General features: G+C 46.1%; 1 long non-coding RNA gene across 1 annotated transcript in view; it reads right to left on the reverse strand.

The window, feature by feature from the left end:
- The window catches only part of LOC105502518, a 35,415-nt gene that overhangs the window by 4,411 nt on the left and 24,362 nt on the right, over positions 1 to 6,642 (reverse strand). The window contains exon 2 of the long non-coding RNA XR_001000357.1: positions 4,422 to 4,495. This is a non-coding gene — a long non-coding RNA (uncharacterized LOC105502518). The remainder of the gene's footprint in view (positions 1 to 4,421; positions 4,496 to 6,642) is intronic.

Raw genomic sequence — 6,642 nt, forward strand, 5'->3', positions numbered from 1 at the left:
TGAGGTCAGGAGTTCGAGACCAGTCTAGCCAACACGGCAAAACCCCGTCTCTACGGCAAGTACAAAAATTAGCTGGGTGTAGTGGTAGATGCCAGTAATCCCAGCTACTCAGGAGGCCGAGGCAGGAGAATTGCTTGAACCCGGGAGGCAAAGGTTTCAGTGAGCCGAGATCACACCCCTGCACTCCAGCCTGGGTGACAGAGTAAGACTCTGTCTAAAAAAAAAAAGAAGAAGAAAAGATAAAAGAAAAAGAAAACGCCATAGCTAACATCCTACTTAATGGTAAAAGACTGCATGCATCCACCTAAGATCAGAAATGACAAGAATATCCATTCTCACCACTTCTATTCAAGATTGTACTGGAGCTTCTAGCCAGGACAATTAGGAAGGAAAATGAAACATAAGGCATCCAGATTAGAAAGGAACAAGTAAAACTATCTTTATTTACAGATAATATGATCTTATATAGAGAAAATCCTAAGCATTCCATCAAAAATCATTAGAACTAATAAATGAGTTCAGCAAGGCTGTAAAGTAAAAAATCAATATATAAAAATACATTGTATTTCTATAGTCTGGCAATGAAGAATTCAAAAATAAAATTAAGAAGGAAATTTATGATAGCATCAAAAGAATACTTAGGAATAAGATTAATAAAAGTATAAAGTGTATACTCCGAAAACTACAAAAAATGTCAAAAGAAATGGAAAGACATCCCGTATTCATGGCTCAGAAGCCTAAATATTATTAAGATGGCAATGCTCCCTAGCTGGTCTGCTCCCTATCAAAGCTCTAGCTAGTTTCTTTGCCAAAATTGACAAATTGATCTTCAAATTCATATGGAAAGTCATGGGACCCAGAAGAGCCAAAACAGTCTTTAAGAAAAACAAAGTCTGCGGACTCACACTTTTCAATTTCAAAACTGTAAAACGACAATAACAAAGACAGCTTGGTACTGGTATAAGTGTAGACTTATAAACCAGTGGAGGGGAATTCAGAGTCCAAAAAGAAGGAGTCACATTGACAGTCAATTGATTTTATACAAGGGCGCCAAGACAATTCAAGGGAGAAAGAACTGTCTTTTCAACAAATGGTGCAGGAACAATTGGATATCCATGTATAAAAGAAGAAAGCTGGACACTTTCCTCAAATCCTGCATAAAAATCAACTCAAATTGAATCACAAACCTAAATGAAAGAGGTGAAAATAAAAAATTCTTATAAGAAAATACAGGCATAAATTTTATGACCTTGGATTATGATTTCTTTTTTTGTTTGGTTGCTTTATTTGTTTGTTCGTTTGCTTGTTTTGAGACGAAGTCTCACTCTGTTGCCCAGGCTGGAGTGAAATGGTACGATCTCAGCTCACTGCAACCTCCGCCTCCCGGATTGAAGTGATTGGCCTGCCTCAGCCTCCCTAGTAGCTGGGATCACAGGCGCCCGCCAATGCGTCCGGCTAATTTTTGTATTTTTAGTAGAGATGGGGTTTCACCATGTTGGTCAGGCTGGTCTCTAACTCCTGACCTCAGGTGATCCACCCGCCTCAGCCTCCCAAAGTGCTGGGATTACAGGTGTGAGCCACGGCGCCTGGCCAGATTCTGATTTCTTAAATACAACACCTGGAGCACAAGCAACAAAAGGAAAAATAAACTGCACCTCATCACAATTAAAAATTTTTGTTTTCCAAAGAACAATATCAAGAAAGTAAAAGGACAACCCACAGAATAGGAGAAAATATTTGTAAATCATATACTTGTATCTACAATATAGAAAGATCTCTTACAGTGGCTCATACATGTAATCCCAGTGCTTTAGAAGTTGGCTTCCAAAGGAGGATCTCTTGAGGCCAGGAGCTTGAGACCAGCCTGGGAAACACAGTGAGACCCCTATTAAAAATTTAAAAAAAAAATTAGCCAGGCATGGTGTTGCATGCCTGTGGTCCTATCTACTCAGGAGGCTGAGATGGGAGGATTGCTTGAGCCGAGGAATTTGAGGTTACAGTCAGCTATGATCATACCATTGCACTCCAGCCTGGGTGGCAGAGTAAGATCCTATCTCTACAAAATTAAAAAAAAATTAAGCCAGGCATGGTGGCACACGCTTATAGTCCTAGCTACTTGGGAGGCTGAGGCAGGGGGATCACTTGAGGCCAGGACTTCCAGACTAGCCTGGGCAACATAGTGAGACCCTGTCACTAAGACAAAAAAAATAGATTACATTAATAATAAAAGTAGGCAAAGAACTTGAATAGACATTCCTCCAAAGAAGATATACAAATGGCCAATAAGCACATGAAAAGATGCTTAATGTCACTAGTAATTAGGGAAATAAAAATCAAAACGGCTGAGTACAGTGGCACTATGCCTGTAAACCCAGCACTTTGGGAGGCCGAGGTGAGAGGATCATTTGAGCCCAGGAGTTCAAGACCAGCCTGGGCAACACAGTGAGACCCTATCTCTACAAACTAAAAAAAAAAAAAAAATGAGCCTGAGCCAGGTGTGGTGGCACACACTTTTGGTCCCAGCTGCTCAGGAGGCTGAGATGAGAGGATTGTTAGAGCCCAAGAGTTTGAGGCTGCAGTGAGCCTCGGCAACAGACTGAGACCCTGTCAAAAAAAAAAAAAAATCAAAACCACCATGAGATGCCACTTCACAGACACTAGGATGGATGACTAGAACCTAAAAGACAAATGTTGGCAAGGATGTGGAGAAACTGGAACCCTCAGACATTGCTGATGGGAATGTAAAATGGTGCAGCTGCTTTGCAAAACAGTCTGGCAGTTCCTCAGAAAGTTAAACATGGAATTACCATATGATCTAGCAATTCTACTCGTAGGTACACACCCGAGAGAAATGAAAAACATATGTCTACACAAAAACTTGCACATGAATGTCCAGAACAGCATTACCCGTAATAGCCAGAAAGCCCAAATGTCCATCAACTGATGAATGGATAAATAAAATATGGTATATCCATATGATAGAGTAATATTTGGCAAGAAAAAAAGAATGAAATATTGATCCATGCTACAACATGAGTGAATCTTGAAAACATTATGCTGAGTGAAAGAAGTCAGCCACAAAAGAGTACACTTGAATGATTTCATTTCTATTAAATGCCCAGAATAGGCAAATCTATTGAAACAGAAACTAGATTAGTTGCCGCCTAGGTCTAGGGAAGGGAAGTTTAGGGGGAAGTGGGGAGTAACTGTAATGGGTAAAGTTTCTTTGTGGGGTAATGAAAATGTTCTAAATGTGACTGTGGTGACGATTGTACAACTCTGTGACTCTACTAAAAACCACCGAATTGTATACTTTAAATAGATAAATTGTATGCTATGTGAATTTTAACTCAGTAAAGCTGTGATATACATTTTTCAAATAAACTACACTGGGGGCCACTGTTCACCTATCAGCTTGGCAAATTGCACCTATGCAATTTATCCCCAAATTTGATAACATCCTATGCTGGTGAGAGTGAGGAGAACAGAGGGTGTGGGGGCACCAGCGCAATCTCTCTGAAGGACAATTTGGCAATACCTATCACAATTACACACCCACTGACCCTGCAGTGTGGAATTAATCCTAAAAGAACACACAAACACAAGGCATATGATTGAGGATATTCATTTGTGGAATTGTCTAGAACAAGCAAAAGACTGGAAACAACCAAAATTAAGTACACTGTGACCACCGTACATGCGGTGGAATACTATGCAACCATGAACAAGAAAAATGCAGCACAAATAAATGACCTCTGAGGTACACTGTCAAGAGAAAAAAGTCAGTTGAGGACAGGGCAGACTGTGTGCTATCATTTGTCTAAAAAAGAGAAAAAAATTTCTGGCCAGGGGTGATGGCTCACACCTATAATCCCAGTACTTTGGGAGGCCAAGACAGGAGGACTGCTTGAGCCCAGACATTCGAGACCAGCCTAGGCAACATAGTGAGACTCTGTCTCTACAAAAAAATAAATAATTAGCTGGGTGTGGTGCATTTGCCTGCAGTCCCAGCTCCTTGGGACGCTGAGGTGGTAGGATCGTTTGAGCCCAGGAGTTCGAGGCCTCAGTAAGCATGATTGTGACACTGCGTTACAGCCTGGGCAACAGAGTAAGATCCTATCTAAGAAAAAAACAAAATTCTTTGCAAATGTGTAATATTGAGTCAAGTGCAGAAGCTAAAAATATCAACACCTGGCATTCCCATCATTATTGAAATTCACATTATGCTAAAAAAATTGTTAATATACATGCTTATATATGCCTGGATCTCCCTGGAAGGATACACCAGAAATTTTTTCAAGTGGTTGCCTTTGGCAAGGAGACCTGGGTGTGAGAGAGACTTACTTTTCCCTGTCGTGTGTGTGTGTGTGTGTGTGTGTGATATTTTTTCTTTCCTTTTTTAAGAAAAAACACAAGCTTACCTGGTTTCAAATCCTGGCTCTGTCTCTCATAGCTGGCCAAGTTGCTTCACTTCTCTGAGCCTCTGTTCTCTGTTCTGTAAAGGGAGGGATAATAGGATTAATATCCACCTTGCAAGGTTGGTGTGGAAGATGAAATAAGACAGCACAAGCTCAGGGCCTCCCCCTGTGCCTGGCTCCTAGTAAGTGTACAGTCCCTGTTTGCCATGCATCTGCAACTAGGGACACTGCAGTGCACTGTAACAGGGACCACCAGAGAGCCTCAGAGCAAGTGTTCCAAGGAGCAGCATCCCCTCTGGCTGGGAGAAACTGGGAAAGGCTTCCTGGGGGAGGCAGCATTTGCGAAGGGCTTCGAGGACAAGAAGGATTTCCACAAGTAGAGATGAATGGGGGCCACATTCTTGGCAAAGGGGGCCACACAAGCAAAAGGCCGGGAGTGGGAAAGCCCTGGACGGTCACTCAATGGTGCGCTGCTGGGCTCCTCCAACAACGCTTAGCTGAGCACCTGCTGATGCCGTAGTGGGAAAGACAGTCAAAAGCCATGTAGCTGGGCTGGCCAAGGGAGGAACTACAGAAAGTATCGTGACAGAGATAACAAGGGGCCAGGTCCACATGCTCATAGAGCAGGCCGGAAAATGGAGGCTCAGAAAGGGAGAGGGGCCATCCAAGATCACACAGCAGGTTCCCAATTTCTGAACATAGCCTCTCTCAGCTCCACCCTCTCCTTGTCCCCTAGACCTGGAGAAGAGAAAGTCCAGAGGGGTCCTCCTGCCATGCCCTCATCAGGGGGTGCACACAGAGGCCAAATAAACCAGGGGCCCCACAAGGAGGAGGGATGGTTGGTCCTCAGAGGATAACAACAGCTACGGCGTCACCATCACGGTGTTGCTGGGTGGCGGGCACCATGCTTAGGAACTCAGTGAACCACCCCAGCCCTCTGTGGCGGGCCCTGATTTGCAGATGAGGAAACTGAAGCACAGAGAGGTGGAGCTGCTTGCCTGATGTCACACAGCTCATAAGACACAGCACTGGGAGGCAAACCTGGACTATCTGGGTTCCACCGTCTCGTACCCCAGAGCCCATTCCTTAAAGGAGGCCCCAGCGGGGCATCCTATCAGTGATCACATCCTCTCAGAAGGGCCCAGGGTGGAAGCTGTTCTCAGCCAGTCCTGGAATGCCTCCTGATAACAGTGCCCCAGTGGCGGGGGAAAGGTGGGAGGCGGGGCAGGGAAGAGCAGCAGTGGGTGTAGTGTCAGGCCTGTGCGGGGATGAAGGGGGAAGGCGGCGGGCAGGGACTTGGCCCTTTGGCAGCCATCCTCTCTCTGATGGGAGAGCAGAAGGGCTTGTCAGTCACCTGCCCAAGCCAGGTGGGGACATCATGGTTAAGGGGACCCTGCTGCCACCACTCTGGGCACATGGACTGAAGTTTCCTTCAGTACCATGAAGATGCCCATAGTCACCCTCAGGTAGTTGCAAAGGCTAACAGGTGAATCCACGCAAAGACCTGGGCACACAGGCCGTGCCCCATGAACAGAGGTCCCTGCTGTGCCCCTAACCTTAGATTCTCACTGGTACTGTTCGGCCTTCTATTCTCACCAAGACCCTGCTACACAGCAACAATCTGCCCCTCTTTCCAGATGGGAGCACAGAGAGGGACTCAGAGAAGCCAAGTCAGATGCCTGGGCCCCTGTCCAAGACAGCAGATGACCAGCTGATGCCCCAGGCCAGTGTGGGCACTTTTCTCCCCAAGGCCACTCTCCCAGCTGGAAATTACCCCAGGGACTAAGTAGAGCCCCATGGCCGGCCCATTTTCCAAAAGGGGAAGTGGAGAGCCAGACAGGGAAAGTGGCTGGCCCAAGGCCACAGAGCAGGCCAGGAATAGGGCAGGGAGCAGCCACCAGGGCCCAGGCCACTACAACAATCATGGGGGTCAGGGCCCCCTGCCAGCACTGGCCGCATCCAGAGACAGCAACGCTGAGGCTGGGAGGAGCATGAGAGGGGGCACAGCCTGCCTATTTCACAGACGGGCACTGCCTTCCTCCAAGCCCAACACCCTCTTCCTGCCCCTCACACTGGAGTGGAAGCTCTCCATGGGCAGGGATCTTCCCCTGCTTCTCTTTTTCCTTCCCGCTATCAAAAGAATGACCTGCTCGGCCGGGTGCGGTGGCTCACGCCTGTAATCCCAGCACTTTGGGAGGCCGAGACGGGCGGATCACGAGGTCAA

This window comes from Colobus angolensis, unplaced genomic scaffold, assembly GCF_000951035.1.
Source record: "Colobus angolensis palliatus isolate OR3802 unplaced genomic scaffold, Cang.pa_1.0 Scaffold8, whole genome shotgun sequence".
Taxonomy (NCBI): Eukaryota; Metazoa; Chordata; class Mammalia; order Primates; family Cercopithecidae; genus Colobus; species Colobus angolensis.